The 24,168-nt window shown below is 48.0% G+C and overlaps 1 protein-coding gene and 1 pseudogene across 2 annotated transcripts in view; both read right to left on the minus strand.

Annotated features, from left to right (window-relative positions):
* The window catches only part of MEGF11 (multiple EGF like domains 11), a 379,169-nt gene that overhangs the window by 337,611 nt on the left and 17,390 nt on the right, over positions 1-24,168 (minus strand). The window lies entirely within an intron of this gene.
* LOC112627649 lies at positions 1,381-2,238 on the minus strand (annotated as a pseudogene). The gene has a single exon (XR_003120206.1). The product of XR_003120206.1 is annotated as a 60S ribosomal protein L7a pseudogene (transcript).

Consider the following 24,168-nt stretch of genomic DNA (forward strand, 5'->3'; position numbering starts at 1 on the left):
GGAGAATGGGGAGGGGAGGGATGCAGAGGAAGAAAAAGAAAAAGATTACTACCCTAGGTCAGCAATGGTCCTGCATGGCAAGGGCTGAGGAGCAGGAGGGAGGCAGAAGCACATGGAATGCACAGGGAAGGAGTCCTGATGTTCTCTTTACCATGAACCTCTCATCCGGAGCTCTAACGCCTCCTCCTACACACTCATACGTGCTCTCTGCAGCCCTCTGCATTAAGACCACAAAGCTTAATCTGAGTTCTAGTCTCAGTGCATTTTCACTTTTTATCTGCTGGGCTCTTGACAGTATCCTAGCATCTTTACCTTCCCTCAGCCATAGCTTTGTATCTTCACACTGATCTCTTAGACCTGAGCTTAGAGGGCAGTAGAGCTGTGAGCCCAATGCAAGCAGTGGGAAAAAGAGGAGGAGAAAGAACTGAGAATGGAAATGCCCCCAGAGGACCACCTGAGCCCTGGGAACCTCCACATTGCACAGAGCACACCTCCACTTTAATTTACACATCTTATTTCATTTTCTTACCAAATAAACTGTCACAATAACACAGGAGCTGACTCAATTCAAGCAGAGCTGCATAGATCACATCAGAAAATGACTGACAGTCTTGATGCAGAAATTGCATTAATCATACAGACAAATAAAGTGTGAAGACATACACTCAGGATCAAGGTTTTGTCTGTACCAGAGTGACAATTGACCTGAAGCTCCCCACCCCCAAAAATGAGGCATCAGCACAGGTCTGAGACAAGATTGAAACAGGGAACAGGAGGGTCAGCAGAGTCGGGGGCCAGGAAGACCGGTGGGTTGGGATAAACAGTTCAGTGAACGTTGGGAGGAGATGCTCTCCAGACACCAGGCCACAGCCTCCACCTCCACTGACAGGAGGGAATGAGGGAGAGCAGCCTGCACCCTGAGAGGACCTAGGAATGGCTCCACATTGGAAATTCATGGCAAGTTGCTCCTGTAATTTACTGGTTCAGCTGGAGAATGCATCTTTGAACTTCAGTGAGAGACTTTGAAAATCATTCTCAACCGAGGCTCTCCAACCCGTCTGAGATGAATTAAAGGAAATTATGCACATAAACCCCATAGATCAAGGGGACACCCACTCTCCTTGAACTGCCTGCAAGGTGATTAGACAGAGTTCATAGCAGAACAGGCGCTCAGGCTGGAAAAATAAAATAAAATAAAATAAATTTGAAATGCAGAGATTGATGGCTTCTGTCACAAAGTCTCTCCAAAGCCACAGGCCGTAAATTGAACTTCCCATTGATGCTGAGGCAAAGGTGATAGCTCAATAGCAGCCGTTGGCCTTGTGGAGTCTTTGGGGGAAGGATTCCAGATCCCTCTTTTTTTTTTTGAAGGAAAATCTGTATTTTAATTATTTTTATGTACAGAAAACTCAATAGTGTACATTTAACCCAGTTTAGTGGCAAGTTCTTTAGCCTTTGCCTTTTCGAGCTTGGCGATACGAGCCACAGACTTGGGACCCAGGACATTGCCGCCCCAGTGACGGCAGATCTCATCGCATCTGTCGTTGTCATTGGTCCTGATAGCTTCCACCAGCTTAGCCAAAGTGCCTTTGTCTTCCGAGTTCACCTGTGTGAAGGCAGCAGTGGTGCAGGTCTTCCTGTGGAATAGACGACCCAGTCTTGCCTTCCCCTTGATAATGCAGCAAGGGACCCCCATTTTACGACACAGGGCAGGCAAGAAGACAACCAGTTCGATGGGATCCACGTCGTGTGCAATCACCACCAGCTGAGCTTTCTTGTTCTCCACCAAGGTGGTGATGGTGTTAACTCCTGCTCGAAGGACAGGTGGTCTCTTAGTGGGGACATCCCCTTTGCCAGCAGCTTTCTTCTCAGCCCGGGCCAACGGCCTCTGCTTCTTCTCTTGCTTTGTCTCTGGTCTGTACTTGTGGGCCAGCTTAAGCAGCTGAGTAGCTGTTGGGCGGTCCAGGGCCTGGGTGAACTGGTTAATGGCAGGAGGCACTTTCAGCCGCTTATAGAGGATGGCTCTCTGCCGCTGCAACCTGATAGAGCGAGGCCATTTCACAAAGCGGGTGAGGTCTCTTTTGGGCTGGATGTCCTGTCCAGTGCCAAAATTCTTAGGCCTTTTCTCAAACAGGGGATTCACCACTTTCTTGGCCTCCTGCTTTTTCACGACAGCAGGGGCCGGAGCCACCTTCTTTCCCTTGGCCTTCCTTCCTTTCAGCATCTCGGGCAGCGGGAGGAGAGAGCCAGATCCTTCTTAAAATTACGCACTGTCCAAGCTTGGGGGACTGCAGCCATCAGGTAGGTGGATCCACATCCCAGGGAAGTGGCTGTGGTTCTTAAGGATGCCCTATCATTGCCCCAAGAAGGAGATATTGAGGCACAGAACTGCAGAAGAGTCAGGTCACATACAAACTCCCTTCAGCCAGAGATCTTCCTAATCTGGGTCCTGAGCCTCTCACAGTAGCACTGTGCCCAGTACCCTGCACACAGCTGGTACTCAGCCATGTTCGCAGAACACAAGACGTTTCCTGCCTTCCAGGGCCCTGCTGAGCAACTCACCCCACCTCCACCTTCTCTGGCACAGCACAGGTCCCAGGCAAACCAAAGAAGGGAGGCAGCAGAGAGGCAAGTCCTAATGCTGCTCAGACCCTGGTCCAACCTGGAAGCAGCTGACAGTCAGAAGTACAGAAATCTGGGCTAGATTTTCTAACACAGAAAGGGATGTATCTCAGGCTGGGGTATTTAGAGGGAAAGGAGGAGGAGGGATGTGCTGAAGGCTACAGCATGCTGCCCAGATCCCCCTTCAGGACTGAGGCACTCATTCCCAAGTCACTCTCTAGAATTATCCTCAGCCACAGAGAGCCACTTGGCTCAAGGATACACCCCAAACCTGAGGGCAGCCACCTCCAATGCCTGGTTAGTTGGCTAAAGGGAAGAGGTGCTTTCAAAGGCCTGGCCCTCTTGCCTCAAGGCAGGGCAATTCTGCAGGGCCATCTGCAGAGCACCCCATGGGACTGGCTGAGGCCTTGGTTGCAACCGCATTGCAGCCCAACTTCTCTTTGTGCTCCCTTTGCTTCCTTCACTTCCTCCAGGTGTTGATACCAAGAGTACCCCCTACAAATCTTGCTGCATGAAATCTCCACCTCAGAGTCTATTTCTCAGGGAACCCGACCTAAGTCAGGGGGCATCTAGAACAAGACAGACGATCATGAGCTATCCACAGATGGTGCCTCAGAGACCAGCTGGTCCAACTCTCTCCTTTCACAGATAAGGAGCCTGGGGCCCAGAGGGAAAGTGGCTAAGAGAGAGGGTCCATCTGCACAGGGGCAGCCTCCAGCTCCCTCTCACACAGACTAGGCTTAGCAGGAAGATGAGTGTGGGGATGGGCCTCTTTGGATGTGGTGTTTAACCAACACCTGCTTCACAGAAGGACAGCTATGCAGCTAAGGCTTGTGATGTGAACTGACTCCTCACTCCCCCCAGGTACAGAACTTGTTATTTGATGTTGAAAAGACCCTCTGTATCCCCCACAAAACTGTGGGACTTTCTTTGTAGAGGCGGCCAACATGCAAATATGTGTTCACATCTTCCAGGTCAGAAGTACCTGGCCAGGAGATTCATGCACAGGAAAGGGAATTTTCATGGCCAAGATGGAGACAAGCCCTGATGTTCTGGGTACCACAGAATTTGGGGTGACATGAGACCCCTTGTTTCATCTAATCCCTCATGTCAGACCCAAGGGGACCCACAGAAGGGAAGAGTTTTGCCTCCGTCCACACAGCCAGTCCCTGGCAGAGCTGCTTCGAGAACTCGGGCCTCCTGACTCCACACTTTCCCAGGAACCATCCAGAAAGCTGAGGCCCCAAGCATCCCTCCCCAGAGAGAGGCTTGGGCCTCAGATGAGTAATGGAGAAGGGTCAGGTCCCTGTCCCTATTCACCCCAGCTTCTCTGTTATTTTGTGGGAAATTCGGTGCCCTGAAGCCAATAACTTGCTGGGTGATCTCTCGGCAGCTCTTGGCACATCTCCCCAGCATCCTTCTCAGAAAAGGGCACAAGCACTGCCATTTTACAAGATTTATTGGAAGCCTCTTTCTTTCAATGAAGGAAAGAGATACTTTTATTGGTTTCGGCTGGGTTGTTACAGTCGACAATCACCTCTATGTCCCCAAAATTTAAAAATGGGGGAAAAATCACCCAGCATTTACATCAATGTGGTTCATCCCTAGAGGGAGATACATTAAAGAAAGGAACAAAATGAAAGCTAACTGATGAGTTGCCATTTTAAGACACTCGGTTCCATTAAGCTAAAAGCCTGTTCCCAGGACCACAGCAATGATCCCCAAATGCTGCCAACACACCCGCATGCCAGGGCAGGGCTCACAGGGCCTTCTGCCAGGGCTCCCCAGCAAGTCATCAAGCTCTAAAAGCCAAGGCAGAGACCCCTGCAATCTGCCCCCGAACCCGATTTTCCCATTTAGGACCCACTCCTCTGATCCAGGCTTGATCCCTGTGGCACCCAGCCAATCAAACCCTCCCTGCTCTAAAGAGTTTCACGTGGAGATGGAGACACTGGAGCAGGGATGAAGGTTTTACTGCCAAAATGTGGAACTTTCGTTTTTAATTGTTTGCTTGCCTGTCCACTTGCTTCACAAAAGGTGGCCCCCTGGGAACTGATTAAAACAAAACAAAACAAAAAAGGTGGCCCCTAGTGGGAAGGGAGGGCCTGTTTTGGCACTAAGTAGCCTCAGTTTTCTCACCTTTAAAATAGAATGCACTTGGACCATGAAAACCCGGATGTTAGCCCCCATCTGTTGATGGCTTACAGTGTGACTTCAAACCAGTCCCCCAGCTTCCTTGGGTTTCAGCTTCCTTAGCAGTAAAATCAGTCTGAAGTGCCTGTTTACCCCACCACACTGAAGCTTAAAAATGTTGGAAGAGAAAAGATATCCTTTCCAATAAACGATATCAGAACAACTGGATATCCACAGACAAAAAAAAAAAAAGAACCTTAACCTAAAGCTTATCTACACATAGAGATAGACACATAGACATGTCTATAGAGAGAGATGTAATGTTTATATATTTAAATTCAAAATGGACGGTCTTAAATGTAACATGTAAAACCTTCTAGAAGAAAACATAGAAGAATATCTCCTAGGGCAAAGAGTTCTTAGACATGACACCAAAAGTACAATCCATAAAAGAAAGAATCAATAAATTAGAGCTCATGAAAATTAAGTGCTCTGCAAAAGACATTGTTAAGAGAATGAAAAGACACTATACAGAGTAGGAGAAAATACCTGCACATCACATATCCAACAAAGGACTTACCTCCAGCTGCATAAAGAACTCTCTAAACTCTACAGTAAGAAGTCAAAAACTCTACTTTAAAAATGAGTAAAACACTTGAACTGACACTTCACCAAAGAGGACATACAGATGGCAAATATGCACATGAAAAAAATGCTGAACATCATCAGCCATTAGGGAAATGCAAATTAAAACCTCAATGAGATCTCATGCAGAATCTCTTATCAGCATAGCTGAAGTACAAACGCCACCACACCCAGTCCTGGCAAGGTTGTGGAGAAACTGGATCACTCGTACATTGCTGATGGGAATTTGAAATGGTATAGCCACTCTGGAAAACATTTTGGCAGTTTCTTAAAAAATTAAACGTGCTTGGCAAGTGGCACTGGTGTTCGAAAAATAAACAAAAACAAAAACAAAAATGCATCTACCATACAACCCAGCAATTGCACTCTTGAGCATTTATCCCAGAGATAATCTCATGTTCACATAAAAACCTATATGAGAAAGTTTATAGCAGCTTTATTTGTAATAGCCCAGATGTCCTCCAATGGGTGAATCGTTAAACAAGCTGTGGTACATCCATACCACGTGTATCAAGTTGAATAGTATTCCCCTAAAATTCATATTCACCCGGAACCTCAGAATGTGACTTTACTTGGAAATAGGGTCTCTGCAGATATCATTAGTTAAAATAAGGTCATACTGGATTAGGGTCGGCCCTAAATCCAATGACCGGTGTCCTTATGAGAAGGCCATGTGAAGACCATGTGCCAACAGAGGCAGAGACTGGAGCAGTGCATCTCCAAGCAGCATCAAGGCCTGGGGAGAAGCAAGGAGGGATTTTTCCCTAGAACCTTCAATACCTTGATTTCACACTTCTAACCTCTAGAACTGTGGGAAAACAAATTTCTGTTGTTTTAAGACCCCCCCCACCTCCCGCCACGTGGTAGTTTCTTATGGTAGCCCTAGAAAATGAATACACCATGGAATACTACTTAGCAATAAAAATTAATGAATTGATGGCACAACAATCTAAGGAATTACACTGAGTGAGAAAAAACCAATCTCAAAAGATTACTGTATGATCCCATTTATATGACATTCTCAAAATGACAAAATTAGAGTGATGGAGAACAGATCTGTGGTTGCCAGGGTAGGAGGAAAGGAAGGGTATGACCATAAAGAAGTAGCACAAGGAGGTTTTGTTGTTTTTGTTTTTGTTTTTGTTTTTCGCTTTGTTTTGAGACAGGGTCTCACTCTGTCACCCAGGCTGGAGTGCAGTGGCATAATCTCGGCTCACTGCAGCCTTGACCTCCCAGGCTCATGTGATTCTTTCACCTCAGCCTCCTGAGTAGCTAGGACTACAGGTGTGTGCCACCACACCTGGCTAATTTTTTACTTTTTATAGAGACAGGGTCTCACTGTGTTTCCCACACTGGTCTCAAACTTCTGGGCTCAAGTGATCCTCCTGCTTCGGCCTCCCAAACTGCTGGGATTATAGGCATGTGCCACCATGCCCAGCCACAGGAGTTGCTAAGAGTTTTAAATTAGCAGTTCTGATTGTGGTAGTGGTTGTGTAAATTAATGCATATCACAAAATTCATAGGAATATACACTTCCCCCAAAAAGTGAGTGCATGTAAAGTGAAATGTAAGTAAGGGCTGCAGTTTAGTAAGTGGTATTAATGTCAATTTCTTGGTTTTGGTCATCATCAGGGTGAAAGCTGGGTGAAGGGTACCCAAGAACTTTCTACTATTTTTGCAACTTCTATGTAAGTCTAAAATTATTTCAAATTTTTAAAAAAATTTTAAGTGTAGGGAGGATTCAACATGTTTTATAAAAGTAAATTTTAAAATGTTACCTTTCAAAGTTGGCTCCCGGCAAGCTCTGGAGTCAGACAGACCTAGGTTAGTATTGTGGCCTGATCACATACTAACTCTGTACCTTTGGGCAAATTACTCCCCTTCTCTGAACCTCAGCTTCCTTGCATGTAAATTCTCACACAGGAATAATGACACATGGTGCACATATTACATATGAGATAATATAAGCAACAGCACCTGAAGCAATGGCTATAACATGGATGGTGCTAAGTAAATCTTAGCTTCCGAATTTACCCAACCAATGCAACTCCTCCTCTTTGTTCACTCGCCTGCCTTGTATTTTATTCCACCCTTCAAGGTCAAACAAGGTTCTCCTGGGAACCCAGGTTCCGCCAGCATATGGGCCTTCCACGTCTCTGCATCTAGGCCAACATAAAGGCTGGGCTGCCCCTGAAGCTCAGATCATGCACTCTGGATCCCCAAACAGGCTCTGCAAGGCCATCCAGCCCTCAGAGTTAATAGGGTGCAGCTAATAACTACCCCCTGCTCTAAGACCCCATTTACCATCCCTCCCTTCTTTCCCTTCTCTCCTCCATCATTGCTCTAGCACCATTCCAAAAGGTCTTGCAAGCAAGAGTCACTGCTTTATGAGTGCAAAAACACTTACAAAGCAGTGTTTACACATGTTTTAAGCCCCAACAAGACCCTGGCTAGAAGCAGGGCAAGTGTAAGAACCCCAGTTTTCCAAGTGGCAAGAGGAACACTTTGGGGAGGCGGATGAGGACCAGGAAGGAGGGAAGGGAATCAACACAATTAGTCATCTGCTGTGGGCCAGGCACTTTATTTTCCTTGATTTAATTCTTACAAGACTGTGAAGTAACAATCATTAAATCTCCATTTTGCAGACAAAAAAGCCTTAGTTCAGCAAGATTGTATAACTCATCCAAGGATACACAGCCAACATGGGCAGAAGGGGGATCCCAAGACCCAAGCCTCCTGACTCCAAGGCAGGGCTCCTTCCTTCACACAAAGCACAAAGACCATCAAGCTCTCATTCATCCATTATCAAGGAGCAACTGGAAACCCTTCCTTCTCTGTGGAGTCTTCCTGAATTGTCTGCACCCATGAGTGCCCTGGCCCCAAAGACATGAGGATCTTCAGATGTTCCTCACTCTACCTCCCCAAAGGACACAACACGTTCATATTGTGTCACATTTCCACCATAAACATGGAATTCCCTGGAGCTCCTTTGCCTGCCTGACGCAATACCACCACCATCCCTCCTCAACCTCAGCCTCTCTGTCCCTCCCACAGCTCCTCCAACTCTAGAGAGCCAGATTCTGTTCCATATCCCACAGAGTCAAGGCTGGAGTGGCTCTCAGAAAACACTCCAGAGGACATTGAGATCCACAGAGGGGAAGATGCTGGCCTGAGTCCCACGGTGGGGTAACAGCCTGCAGGGACCAGCCCCCAGGCCTCCCAACTGCATTCAGTACTTCTGTCTTCCTCTCTGCAACTCTCCTTAGAAGGGGGCTGCCTGGGTCATGGGCTCGCAGCCGTTCCAGCACGTCTGCCTCCCTCCCACACTCCTGAATCTTGTCCATCCTTCCAGCCCCAGCTCAGTCCTGCTTCTTCTCCCTTGAAAGCTTTCCAGATTACTCTAGGCTGCAAGGGTCCCTCCTTCCAAGGACAGCTGCTTCTACCCTCCGTTGCCCTTGGTATCTACAGACCTCACATAATTTCACAACTGTCAGGGGGCCTCATTCACCCTTTCCAGCCAGACCACCAGCTCCTAAGGACTCAGACCATACCACCCTCCCCACAGCCCTGGCACAGCTGAGCACTTAGAAGGCAGAGAGAAGTGGGGAGGGAGTGGGGACAGACCTCTCTTTATTTGAGCATATGTCTCTCCAAATTCTGTCCATATTTTATCTGATTTGTGGGGGACTCCCTTATCTTTTTCCAAACTTTGTGGGATTTAACATTTTCCCCTAAAGAACACTCTAACAAGATCTCTCTTTGTACTATAATTTTGCCTAACAACCCCCTGAGAATTAAACTTTGGGGTAAAATTCCCCTTTTAAGTTGAGACGTGCTCCCTTTGTGACTAATTGAGATGCCAGGATCAAACCAAGTCTTCAATCCCATTAAATAAAGCCACATAAAAGCTGCCCCTGCTCACAGCACTTTCCTGATTTCCTCAAGCTGGCCGGCAATAAGTATTCCTAATTGTGCTTGTTAAAAAGTGGATTTATGAATCCCAATTAGGCCGCTTGCACTTACGTGGCAGCAGTTTTTCAATACCACCAAACCTCCCTTCTTCCCAAGATGAAATTATTTTTGGTGGGTGACAGGATAATTACTAAAACATAAAAGGACCCACCCGGTACCACAGCAGCAGCTTCAGCAATTCTGTTAGGAGGCCTTGAGGACAAGCAGGGTTTTGATGGCAAATTTAAACCCAAGTTGAGCGTCTCCAACTCCGTGATCCTCAGCACACAGGTATATCTCCTGGCTCTTTCTCCTTGGACCCAGTACCAACCTCCAGATGCCCTGCCTCGCCATTCATCCTGCTCCTGATTTCCCAGCTGCTCTCCAACTATGCCTTGGGCCTTCTCCAGAGCAAATTCTTCCACTCAAAAGGCCTTTCCTCAAACCTACTCTCCCCCATCTCCCTTGAAGTCTCAGCTCAAATGGCCTCTCCTCCAGGAAGCCTTCCTTCCTTGACACCTGGTCAGATGCACTCACCAGCAGCCACCCACAGCCTCTTGCACCTATTGTTGTTCAAGCATTTACTGTATCTCTCTGACTCCTTGTGTTTGCCTCCTATACAATTGTGTTTGTCTTGTGTTCGTCTCCTGCACAATTAAGGAGCTATAAGCTTCCCAAGGGCAAGGACCAGGTCTCATTCATCTTGGTTTCCCCAGTGCCTGGTATGTAGTAGGCTGGCTCATTCATTCATCTTCTTAGAACCCAAGTTTAAAATGAGCAAAGGATCTGAATAGACACTTCTCCAAAGAAGGTATATAAGTGACCAATAAGCACATGAAAAGATGCTCAACACCACTAATCCTCAGGGAAATGCAAATAAAAACCACTTTGAGGTAACTTCTTCAAACCCACTAGGATAGCTACAATCAAAAACTCAGATAATAACAAATGCTGATGAGGATATGAAGATTTTAAAACCCTCATAGACTGCTGGTGGGAATGTAAAATGGTGTAGCCACTTTGAAAAACAGTCGTGCAGTTTCTCAAATGTTAAACATAGAGTTACCATATAACCCAGCAATTCCACTCCTAGGCATGTACAACATAAACGAAAATATGTGTCCATGCAAAAACTTGTACATGAATTTCATAGCAGCATTATTCATAATAGCCAGGAAACAGAAGCAAACCAAATATCTAACAACTGATGAATGGATAAATAAAACGTGCTATATCCATAAAGTGAAATATTATTTGGCAATAAAAAGGAATGAAGTACTAATAATTAGTTCATGCTACAACATGGATGAACCTTGAAAACATGCTAAGTGAAAGAAATCAGTCACAAAAGACCATATACTGTATGATTCCATTTATATGAAATGTCCAAAACAGGCAAGTCCATAGAGACAAAAGTAGATAAGTGCTTGCCAGAGGTTGGGGGAGGGGACATGAGGAGTGACTGATAATGGGTATCGTTTTACTTTTTTGGGGTAATTGTGGTGATTATACCACAAAATTGACTGTGGTGATGGTTACATAACTCTGTGCACATACCAAAAACCACTGAATTGTACACTTTAAAGTGATGAATTGAGAGGTGGGTGGATCACTTGAGGTCAGGAGTTCGACATCAGCTTGGCCGACATGGTAAAATCCCACCTTTACTAAAAATACAAAAATTAGCCAGGCGTGGCGGCACATGCCTGTAATCCCAGCTACTCGGGAGGCTGAGGCAGGAGAATCACTTGAACCCTGGGAGGCAGAAGCTGCAGTGAGCTGAGATGGCGCCATTGCACTCCAGCCTGGGCAACAAAGCGAGACTCACTCTCAAAAACATAAAATAAAAATGAAATAAAATAAAAAATAAAATGGTGAATTTATGGTATGTGGATTATATTTCAATAAAGCTGCTACAAATCTTTTTCTCGTTTTAGTCATTTAGGCACTCACTATGTGTGGAGGGTGTGGGTTCATGAAGGACTGAGCCCCAGTGGCCTGAACTCCTCCTGTATATCCCTCTACTTGGGGTAGCCAAGCGTTGGGTATTCTTCCACTGCTACAGCCTCCCTCAAGATGTCAGCCCCCTGCTTGGCCCAGGAAGGACAGGACAGGTGACTGGCCTCTTTTTTCGATCAGTCATGATGGGGGAAATTTAATCAACAACAGGACACTTTGCTACTTCAAGACATAATATAATGTAGTGGTTAACTGCAGTCTCCAGAACCAGACCACTTAGCATCAATCCCAGCTCTGCCTATTACTAGCTCTGTGACCTTGGACAAGTTACTTCACCTCTCTGAGCCTTGGTTTTCTCATCTGTAAACTGAAAGGATAATAACATTATGTACCTCATAGGGCTGATGTGTGTGTGGATAAAAGGAATTAATGCATATAAAGTATCTGGCTGAGCACAGTGGCTCAGGCCTGTAATCCCAGCACTTTGGGAGGCCGAGGCAGGTGGATCACTTGACGCCAGGAGTTCGAGACCACCCTGGCCAACATGGCGAAACCCCAACTCTACTAAAAAACAAAGAAACCAAAAAACTAGCTGGGCACGGTGGTGCATGCCTGTAATCCCAATTACTTGCGAGGCTGAGGCAAGAGAATCACTTGAACCTGGGAGGCGGAGTTTGCAGTGAGCCAAGATGGCACCACTGCACTCCAGCCTGGGCAACGGAGTGAGACTCTGTCTCAAAAATATATGTATATTATATATTATTATTTATTATATATTAGATATTTATATATAAAGTATTATATAAAGGATATATATTTTTATATTATATATATTTTTATATATACATTTTATATATGTATAGCTCATATATATATGTATATAAAGTACCTGTCATAGCATAAGTGCTATCCAAAGATTAACTGTAGTATTTCCCTATATGGGGGAGTGAATCTCATTAATTGGTTTAGTGATGGGCAAGGCTTACAAAATGCCTGTTCATCTCAATCAGCACCCCCAAGCCCTCATTTCTCCTTGAGTTGCACTGTTCTTTCCCCCACCTTCTCTCCCCTTAGTCCAAGCACGCCAGCCCCTCTCCTCCTGGGAGGAAGGGTCTTACTGGAGAATACAGGCACAGGAAAGAATCAGGAAAGAATGTGGCACGTGTGGTCTGGCCATTCTCGAGACCCTAAGACAAGGAGGCAGTGTGCAGCAAGGCCCAGGCTGGGCAGAGCAACCAGCCAGAAGGGCCCGGCCCTGCCATCTGCTCTCCCAGCCAAGGTGAGTGGCCTGGCATGGATTCACACTTGGTCACGGCCCAGCACCTCTACCAAGTGCCCATTAGGGAGCAGAGCCAAGGCTCAAACCTGCAAGAGCCATTTCCCATCATGGGGAAGAGGCAGCAGCCCTGCCCGATAAAAAGGCCTCTTCAGCATGCTTGCCCACCGCCCACACTCTATTTTGCCTAAGAGTGGCAATGAAAACCAGCTCTCTGCCCAGAAAGGCAATGGCTGAGGATGCTGTTCTCCCTAGGTAGTATGGCTTTCATGAGCCCCAGTGAGGAGTGGGGAGACCAGCGCTCAGTGGGTGGTACCATCCTGTACCTTACCAGGCTCTTTAATTAGGTCTGGAAAATTTGAATGCTTCCTAATGATGCCCTTTGGAGGCAGGAACCTAGTGGGCTTAACCCATCTGGTCTCATCTGGTGGACACACTCACACACTGGCATTATGTTTACAAGCACACGCTCACATATGGTCCTGCACACTTGAGCACACACATGCACATACAAACAGCGTACATGCATACACAATCCTAGACATATGCACACACCCCCATGCACTCACACACACGCACACTATCATACGCACACTTGCATGAACACATATATATTCACATGAAGGCATATGTTTACAAGCACACACTCACATAAGATCACACACTGAAGCATGCACACAGCACACACCAGCTTACGTACATACACAGGCACATGCAAACATGTTCATATGCACACATTCACTCCCACCCCTGTCATGTCCACACCCACACTCACACTCACATGAACACACATACATACAGCAGCCCCGATCCATGGTTTTGCTTTCTGCAGTTTCAGTTACCAACCACAGTCCAAAAATGTTAAATGGCAAATTCAAGAAATACACAGCTCATGAGTTTTAACTTGCATGCAATTCTGAGTAGTGTGATGAAATGTCATGCCCTCTTACTCCCTCCAGCCCGGGACGTGAATCGTACCTTCGTCTAGTGTATCTACACCGTAGACGCCCCCTGCCCATTAGTCACTTAGTAGCCATCTTACCTATCAGATCGACTGTCAGTGGTATCTCAGTGCTTGTGTTCAAGTAACCCTTATTTTACTTTTTTTTTTTTTTTTTTTGAGACAGAGTCTCACTCTGTCATCCAGGCTGGAGTGCAGTGGCATGATCTCAGCTCACTGCAACCTCTACCTCCCCAGTTCAAGTGATTCTCCTGCTTCAGCCTCCCAAGTAGCTGGGATTACAGGCATGTACCACCACGCCTGGCTAATTTTTGTATTTTTCGTAGAGACAAGGTTTCACCATGTTGGCCAGTCTGGTCTCAAACTCCCGACCTCAAACGATCCACCCACCTCGGCCTCCTAAAGTGCTGGGATTACAGGCATGAGTCGCTGCACCCAGCCCCTTAATTTACTTAATAATGGCCCCAAAGCACAACAGTAGTGATGCTGCCATATTGTTATAATTGGTCTATTCTATCATCAGTTATTGTTAATCTCTTACTATACCTAATTTACAAATTAAACTTTATCATAGGTATGTATGTATGTATAGGAAAATACATACTCTATATAGGGGTCGGTACTGTCCACAGCACCCACTGGGGGGGCTTGGAACATGTCCTCCAAGAATAAGGGGTTGACTACTGCATATTCACACCCTCACATGGACACACAAACACACACGTGTTCACACACATCCTCCCACACATGCACACTCACACACATACCCAGAGGCAGCCCTCCAGCCCGCCGGGGCTCCAGGCTCTGCTGGGAGGACAGGTTGCAGGAGGCCAGCAGTCAAGTCACAAGATGGTCCTCCCATTTGCCAGGCTCTTTTCCTCCTTCAGAAAATCACAACCCAGGCGGATTCCCAGAGAGGTGGTGTGAGGCATGGAAACACAGGTCCGCAGAGGCCTCTGAAAAGCCTCGTTCTGGAAGACATCTCTAAGGATTACCATAGCTCATGGGAAGGACTAGGTAGTAATGTTGACAGCATGGGAATATCTTTGATTAGGTCAATAGAAAATACGCTGAGTTCATGCAGAACTCCTTCCTCCATTACCTCACTGAGTCCCTGCTGTGCTGCTTACTGGCGGGATCATCCTGAGTCTCAATTTCCTCCTGGAGCTGCTGTGAGGATTAAACAGGATAACGCATGGGAATTGCTGAGCCCAGTGCCTGCCACATAGTAAGCCCCAGTAAATTAGACCTTTTATCTTCAGCATTATTATTAATATTGGATATTAATAGTAATGAATCTCATAGCAATCCTCTGAGGTATTATTTTCCCCACTTCATACAAATGAAAACAGAAGTCCAGCACTTTAAATGATTTGTAGCCAAGATCACACAGCCAAGTGGGAGAACTGAACTTGGGCCTTCTTTCTAACGCTAGGAATTCCTTCCACTTCTCTATGCCCACCACCCACCCACATACCTGCTTCTCCTGGGGCAGGACCCCCACTGAGCTTCTCTCAGCTTCTCAGCATCTCCTGCAGAGAGGGCAGGAAGGGCGAGGAGAGGAGAAGGAGAAGACAGCACCTTTCTTCCCCAGTTCAAGCCGTGGAAGCGCTGGGCTTCTGCTGTTTGGGACGTGCCCTGAAATGGATGTTATCTTATATTTCTTTGTCCCCATTCTGCCAGTGGTCCCCAGGGAAGCGCCATCCCAGTCCACTTAGACAGTAGATCCTTTCATGCTTCAGACATCATCTTCTGAGACTAGCTGGGCCCAGCCACCCAGCCTCTGGGTGCTCCAGCTTTCCCATCAGACTCTACTACCTCCCTACTCCAATGACACCTGCCAGAGCGTCTGGGGTGAGGCCACAGACCACCCAAGCCCAAGAGCTAGTCCAGGTTCCTATTCCCGCCCTGGGCCCGAAGTCACCTTGTGACTGTGAGCAGGTCACTTCCTCTCCCTGGGCCTCGGTGTGCCCTCTGCCAAACGAGGGGGTGGAAAGGTCCTTTAAGTTTTAACCTTCTCCAGGGCTGGGAAGCTGCAGAGAATCTCAAAATCCAAGGCAGGCTAGTGGGGAAGATCCTTCAAGAACAGGGGAGCTTAGTAAATCATATCACAGCAGGAAGGCTCTTCAGAAAACACCACACACAGCGGGCGTTCAAGTAGGAGAGTCAATAAAGAGACGGAGCCCTGCCCGAGGGCTTGTGAAGCCTTGTCGCCACCATCAGAACTACGAGCCAGCCCTCCACAGCCAGCCAGACCCGCTCTTCCTCCTCCACTAGGTTTCCTTTTAGAAGGAAGACTTCTACTTGTAAAAGGCTATGGAGACCCAGAGAAAGAGGCAGCCGGGGAGAGGGGGTGCCCATGCACTCACGCATGCACACAGACACAGAGGAGCCACACCCAGCAGGACAGAAAACCAGGCCAAGAGGCCTGCAGGGGACGAGCTCTATAGGCCCCAGACCAGCGTCCCCACACAGACAGAACCATCTCCTACCACAAGCCAGCAGAGGGGTCAGGACTTATCACCTTAACACACTGTTGCCAGTGCTGGATGGTTTCCACGTGTTTCTCCAGAGCTTCTCTCCACGCTTCCCTCTGCTCCAGGCCCAGGAGGCTGACAAGCATGGGCTTCATGTGAGGAGGCCCCCTTGATCTCTGGCTTCCAGTTGGGTTGGGCAGTGGGGCACCCCACAGGATGTCCCAGAGCTGGAGAAGGCTGGGCTGGGTCACTATGATTTGGCTGCCTCCATCCCAGGAGGTCTTGCTCCTGTCACAGGCAGCCTCTTTACACAGCACCCTCTCCAAGTCCCTGCAGACCTGGGGGTAGTAACTGCTCCCCACTGGTGCTAGCATCAGGGTGCTGCACTACCCTTTGCTGATTTTCCTGCACTCTGGCCTCCCCTTTGTAAATGGTCCCTTTATTAAGCACTCATCAAATTGCCCGGCTTGTGTTCACCACTTGTCACCTGCCAGGATCCTGATATATCACTCCAGAAAAATGTTCTTAGTCAAATACTGATGACAAACCCATCATGACCAGAAACAACAAAGTCAAGCAGAAACAACGAAGTCAAGCAGAAACAAATTTTGGGCTAACTGGCCTTGCAGCCTCTGAGCACAACCAAGCTCTCTGTGGTATGGTTCCCCAGCCCCAAAGCCCACCAGGGCCAGAGCAGGACTGTCCACAAGCCCCAGGCTCCCCGTGGGCCACGGCGACCTGGATATGCACATGTCCCAGCTGAATGGGGAGGCCACCACTCAGCTCCCTCGACTGTTGCCAGGCAGAAATGTGGGCCTGGAGTTGCAGATCTTCTCCAGGAAACTGGAAATACATTTTCTAATGTAAAATCTTCTCTTGGCTCACATGTTTTCAAAGCAAAATTCCAGCCAAACTTATCGGTAGCCAAGAGAGAGCTGTTTGTTCCCCTACAAGTTACAATCTGGGACTGAAATTCCATCTCCTACATAGACAATTCAGTAGGATGACAGCTTTGGTGGCCCTTCCAAGGCTGCACACTCTGAATCTCTGAGTCTCTCTCTGCTCTGGGGAAGGAAGAGGAATAGCAAGGCTCCCACAGGGAGGAAGGACCCTTGGCAAAGCCCAGACAGTAGAGAGAGCTGGGTAGCAGGGAGCAGCCAGGTGGAGGGCCCCAGGACAAGGACACAGAGCTGGCCAAGATGGGAAACTGGAATTTAGGTGATTAAAACCAGGGGGCCCCATTGGACAATGGGGTTGGCCTCAGCAAGGCTGGGGTTATTCTGGATCTGTTTGGTCCCAAGCTCTGTTTGTTTTGAGGCTGCACCAGATTCTGTCTGAAAGTGGCAGTGGTGCGAACTTCCTGTCCTGTTGGGAAGTGCTGGCAGCAACTTTACCTCCTATAAGAGAGGGAGATTCATGTCATTCACCAAGGCCCAGAATCTGTCCTCCTTAGGACCACCGCATCACTAGGGTTTAGGCGGCTGTATCCCGGAAACAGCATCTCATCCCTCCAGCTGCCTCCAAGCTCAGGCCCGGAAAGGGCATCTCATCCCTCCGGCTGCCCCTGAGCCCAGGCAAGCTCGCAAACTAGCCAGGTACAGGGGAATCTCTCCAATGAAGGAAAGCCTCCGGCTACATACTCCCTGCCTCCTGCTTCTCCCCTTCCCTGAATTACTCCAGAATTGCCTGCTCCCTTGTCTGGCAGCTGCCCACGCTCCACCAGGAACTGTGAGACTGTTTTTCAAACCTTCTGTCTTACCTCCCCCACTAGACTATAAGCCCTCTGGCAGCAGGGTTGGGTTATAAAACGTATTTCCCCTCAGGGCTCAGCCCAGCTTCTTACAAATGAAGGTCTATAACATCCACATTACTGGGCATTTTTGGTGATGTGACTACAGACAGTAATAAGAAATTATAAGCATACTAATAATGATGACAGATGCCTTGCATCTGTGCAGCACTTTGAACTTTAGGAATAAGAATAATAAAGTTAATAATAATGATGATAGATGTCTTACATTTGTACAGCACTTTGAAGTTCTCAAGGCACTTTCATAGACTTAATTTCACCTCATCTTCAAAACCATTCTTGTAAAAGGGGGGGAGATGAAACAAGATAAGCAAAATGCAAGTAATTGCTGAAGCAGGTGATGCAGATGTGGGAGTGCGCTATACTGTTCTCTCTACCTGGCGTCTCCAAAATTCTTCACTGTAAAGAGTTTTTAAAAACCCACTCTAGTATGTAAGTGATGGAAGAGGCATTATTCTCATCAATATGTTCTAAAGCTGAAGAAATGGAAACCCAGAGAGGGGGCTTGGCTTGTCCAAGTTACTCAGTTTGTGAGGACCCACAGAACCAGAGAGGCAGCATTCCCGTTCCTGGCCAAGTGGTCTCCTTCCTACAGAAGCCTTGTCCAAAGTGGGTTCCATAACACCACTTCCGTAGGATGTTAAAGGGGTTCTATAGAAACTAAGATCCCATGGTTAAATAAGTTTAGGAAACACTGGGTTAAAGAAAGCAATCAGGTCCATTTCCCACAGACTTTTTGGAGACTTTATAGAACATTCTGCAGAACCAGTGTTCCCCAGAACACAGGCTGGGAAATGCAGGCTGCTGCAGGTAAAGGGGAGCCCTACTCCACACCCCAACCCCCACCACCCCCCAGGGCAGGGCTTTCCAGAGACCAGAACCCCGGCCAAGTGAAGTCTGCATGAAGGGATGTGCTGCAGATGAGCCCTGCTGGGGCGGGACAGAAGTAGGACACATAATCTGCCCCGGGAGAGGGGACTGTTATAGGGTGTGATACGGCCTCTAGATAATGGTGGGGTCAGAACAGGAGTTGTCAAAGATGCCAAGAAGGCACATGAGGCCCTTCCTGGCCCTGCCCTCCAGGCTCCCAAATTACATCAGGGCTCCACAAAGTTTCATTCCGGAGAAGGGAGAGGAGCTGTTTTTCCTACACAGGCTGCCCCTGAGGGCTCTACAGAAACAGATGCTCCAACCCTCTCCTGAGCCATGAATTGAGCTGCTGATTCAAACTCCCGCCCCTCCTTTCCTTGCTAATCTTCACCCCTGGACCCTTTTGTGCTCACACCAGCTTCTCTGGCAGCTTCACAGGCCCTTTGGGTAGCTATAGTGATGCTTAATCACTAACGAAGCACAGGTTTTTCCATCTTCCTCTCCACCCTTCTCCCCCTCAGTAGTGAGACCTTGAGTCATGGAAGAGCAAGTAAGAGAAAAATACAATTTGCTTTGTGGAAACTGGGAATACATGTGTTTATTATCCTCGAACAACAACAACTAACCCTCACCAAGCCCTTACTGTGTGCTAGGCCTTGTGCTGAGTGTTCACCCACTCTCAATCCCCACAACAACCCTACAAGTTAGCTTCTATTTTAAGCCCATTTTACAGATGGTAAAACTGAGGTACACAGAAGCTAAAGGATTTGCCCCATATTACCGAGATGATGAATGGTTGAGCTGAGCTTTGAACCCAGGTGGGAGGAGTCCTCAGACACTGCTCAGAACCCCTCCATCAAGCTGCCCTCGGCAGGCAGCCTAGGCCAGGAGCCTGCAGAGCCGAACATCCCCCAGAGGCAGGTCTCAAGAGTCAAAGGTGGCCCTGAGGCAGCCAGCCTGAATGCACGAAGACCTACAGGCTGTAGAGACCTTCTCTGGCAACGCTAGCAACTTCCCAGACCCATAGCTTCACCATTTCCCATCATCTCCTCTCCCCACTCCCAGTCCTGGCCACCAGCCCTTGGGAAACTTTTACCTACAGCTGGACCGGCCCCAGTCAAGGCAGACAGTAGGATCTGGAATCAGCTGTGCTGTGAGAAATTCAGCATTCCAAGTGCCCGGGGAACTCTAGACAGCCTTGTGCCACCTGAGCTCTGCCCCTCTCTTTGCTCCTGGCCTGTTGGCTTCCTCTAAAATCCTAGGCTCCTGCCTCATTTCCCAGCTGGCACTCCAGAACCTTAGGGTCTGAACCCTGGCCTTCATTTTCTGCTTCATCATATCACCCCCAAGAGAACAGACCCCGCTCCTTATGCCTCCAGTCTCTGATTAGGGTCATGCACCAAATGAAATGAGTGCCTACAAGGGAAAAGGAAAGGCAAGGAGTTTTATCGTGGCCTACCGTGTGCCAGGCCCTGTGCCAGCCAGGTGCCACACTCACCTGCCTTAACTCACCCAACAACACTACGAGGTGAGTAAAAGTATCACCAACTTACAGATGAGGAAACAGAGGCTCAGAGAGGTTAACTATCTTCACGAATGTCACACTACTAGGCGAGTGGAGGACCCTAGTCTGATATGAAAGCCCAGGTTACGAACGAAGATGCCATAGGGCTATGACAATAACAACACCACCTCAATTTCCTAGTGTTAACAAAAGGCAGGTGTGACCCTAGAGGAGACAATACCGTGTCCATTTTCCATAGCACTGTTACCCAAACACGTTAAGCAGTGTGCTCAAATCACTGGGCTGTTCATAACACCAGCACCTAGCATAGCGTATACTATGTGCCAGGCACCCTGCTAAGCACTTAACATACATGTCACATTTCATTCTCACAATGCTATAAGAAAGTACTATTATTATTATTTTGTTTGTTTGAGACAGTCTAGCTTTGTCACCCAGGCTGGAGTGCAATAGCATGATCTCAGCTCACTACAACCCCCACCTCCCATGTTCAAATGATTCTCCTGCCTTAGCCTCCCAAGTAGCTGGGATTACAAGTGCCCACCACCACACCCGGCTATTTTTTGTATTTTTAGTAGAAACAGGATTTCATTATGTTGGTCAGGCTGGTCTCGAACTTCTGACCTCAAGTGATCCACCCGCCTTGATATCCCAAAGTGCTGGGATTACAGGCATGAACCACTGCACCTGGCCAGAAAGCACTATTATTATTATTATTCTCACTTTACAAATGGGGAAACTAAGGCTTAGCAAGCTAAAACAAACTACCCAAAGTCACCACAGCAAATATCTGTCCAGCAGCCACGCCATTTCCCCATTCCCCAAGTGCCCCACTTCTGTCTAGGTGCTCACTTCTCTCCAACATGACTCAGGGAAGCATGACCCAGAGAATCTTCCTTACTCTGACCCAATCATGGCAGCCCCTTTCATCATGCTAGTGATTGGCTTAGGAAGGAGCATGTGACCCAGTTCTGGCCAATAAGATATGAGGAATGCCTGCCAAAGGTCTTCTGGGGAGAGTTTCCTTGCTCTTAGGAAGAGATGTCCATTAAGAGAGACAGGCAGTGCTTTGTTCCACCTGACATTGTCATTTCTTTCTTCTTTCCTTCCCTTCCTTCCCTTCTTTCCCTTCCTTCCTTTCCCTTCCCATTCTTTCCCTTCCCTTCCCTTCCCTTTCTTTATTTCTTTCTTCTTTCTTTCTGATGGAGTTTTGCTCTGTCACCCAGGCTGGATCTCAGCTCACTGCAACCTCCACCTCCCAGGTTCAAGCGATTCTCCTGCCTCAGCCTCTGGCTAATTTTTGTATTTTTAGTAGAGACGGGGTTTCGCCATGTTGGCCAGGCTGGTCTCGAACTCCTGACCTCAAGTGATCCATCTGCCTTGGACTCCCAAAGTGCTGGGATTACAGGCATGAGCCACCACACCCAGCCAGACATTGTTATTTCTGAATGTAACGACTGGAACTACAGCAGCCATGTCACCACCATGAGGCGCTATTGTGAGGATGTGCTAACACACTGAGAGGAACAACCAGAGAGGTGGAAAGGACCTAGATGCTTATTATTTAAGCCTCTGATGTCATGCTTTTCTGTTACTTGCCGCTTAACTGATACAGCCAAAGAGAATGTCAACTTCAGTCCTCTGGCTATAGACTCAAAGCTAGACCATCCAAGCCCAGAGCAGGTATCCATAGGTTACGCTGAAGACTGGGTATCAGGCTGTCAGACTAGACGGATCCAGGCATGGTTCCACCTCCTCGACCTTGGGCCCACCTGGTTTACCCCTACACAGAAGACACAGGCCAGGGCCCAGGCCCAACCCCACCACCCAACCCTGAATATGATCCCTGAAGGACAAGGATCCCAGCCGGGTCCCTACAATGGAATGCAGATGTCCTACAATAGAGGGAAGATCCTGGAGCCAGGCTCTGCCCCTTGGGAACCAAGTCTCATTTCATTCTCCATTTCCACTGCCTTCCTCTGCTGCTGCCCCATAAATCTCCAGTTTATTAATCCTTTACACGAAGCAGTCAGTGCAGGATCCTGATTTACTCCCTGTTCATAAAACGCTGAGAAATTAAAGATGAAAATTACCCAGAAGGACACCGAGCCTCCAGTGGGGAGTCCCAGAGCAATCCCTGGCCCTGAACCAGGTCCTCTCTGCCCTTCCCACCTTCAGAACTCAGGATCTGGTGATGTCATTTCATTGTCCTTATCCCACAGGAAGCAAGGGGCTCTTTCCTATGCTTCCACACCCTCCACCCCTACTCTGCACAAAGCAGGAGGGGGGCACCATGCTTTCCCTGAAACCCATTTCAGAGTCTCCTATTTTTTGAAGATTTTCATCTTCTTAAATCCCTTGTGCCACACATGGAGAGGGGTGGGGAAGGTGCAGAGAATCAAGTTGCGAACAAAAATTAGGGAGCTGATTAAAGCAATTAAAAGGTCAACATATAGCAGGGCAAGGTGGCTTATGCCCGTAATCTCAGCAATTTGGGAGGCTGAGGGAGGAGGATTGCTTGAGTCCAGAAGTTTGAGACCAGGCTGGGCAATGTAGGGAGACCTCATCTCTAAAAAATTTTAAAATTAGCTGGGTGTGGTGGCATGCACCTTTATTCCCAGCTGCTTGGGAGGCTGAGGTGAGCGGACTGTTTGAGCCTAGGAGGTCAAGGCTGAAGTGAGCCATGATGGCACCACTGCACTCCAGCCTGGGCAACAAAGTAAGACTCTGTCTCAAAAAAAAAAAAAAAAAAAAGTCAAAATCTATAACAAATCCAGAGACATGGCCAAGAGGGCGACTGGAAATTGACTACCTACCCAGGGGTCTCAACTGCCCAGGATCATCCTCATTTCTCAAGCCTCTGAGCAACACCACTACACCCCAATGCCTGCCAAAACCCTCCAGGCACTCAGAGCAGTGATGTTCTCTAAACTCCAGAAGAGCCTGGGTCCTCCTACAGGATCCTGGAAGCGTCTCAAGATTGCCCCGGCTCCCACATCTCACAGTCCACCCCAAAATTGCCTGGCAAATCCCACCTCTTCCCCACAGGTCAAGGAGAGCCACAGGCAGGCATCAAGTCTCCATATCAAGGACAAGGACTATCCTGGTTCAGTGTGACAACAAATCTTTAACCCTACTACATGCCAAGGACAGCACTGGGTACTGGCTCCCTGTTTCACCAAGTCCTTCCTCCTGAAGCTCTCACTACAGTTTTGAGGTTGTGAGGCTGTAATAAGTACAGAGAGTCAGGAGAACAGAAAGGCAAGTCATTCAGCCCACCAGAGGGAGGGGAGTTCAGGGAAGGCTTCCTGGAGGAGATGGTGTCTGGGTTGAATTGTGGAGGATGAGTAACAGTCAGCCACACAAGGAAGGTAGAAGGGTGTTGCAGTCGGAAAACAACATATGCAAAGACACAGAGGTGTGACACAGCACGTGTGTTCTGCAGGAGGGAGGACCAGCAGCGGCTTGGTGCTACCCAAACATCAAGTGCAAGGTGTATTATAGAGGATGGGGTGAGGCTGCTGGGCCTTGACTCTGTGCTAATGAGTTTTGACTTTATCCCGAGGGCAATGGGAAACCGTTAAAGGGTTTCCGACAGGCAGGGACATGGTCCAGTTTGCACTTTAGAAAGATCCTTCTGGGCCGGGCGCGGTGGCTCAAGCCTGTAATCCCAGCACTTTGGGAGGCCGAGACGGGCGGATCACAAAGTCAGGAGATCGAGACCATCCTGGCTAACACGGTGAAACCCCGTCTCTACTAAGAAATACAAAAAACTAGCCGGGCGAGGTGGCGGGCGCCTGTAGTCCCAGCTACTCGGGAGGCTGAGGCCGGAGAATGGCTTGAACCCGGGAGGCGGAGCTTGCAGTGAGCTGAGATCCGGCCACTGCACTCCAGCCTGGGCTACAGAGCGAGACTCCGTCTCAAAAAAAAAAAAAAAAA

This window comes from Theropithecus gelada, chromosome 7a, assembly GCF_003255815.1.
Source record: "Theropithecus gelada isolate Dixy chromosome 7a, Tgel_1.0, whole genome shotgun sequence".
In the NCBI taxonomy this organism is placed as follows: domain Eukaryota; kingdom Metazoa; phylum Chordata; class Mammalia; order Primates; family Cercopithecidae; genus Theropithecus; species Theropithecus gelada.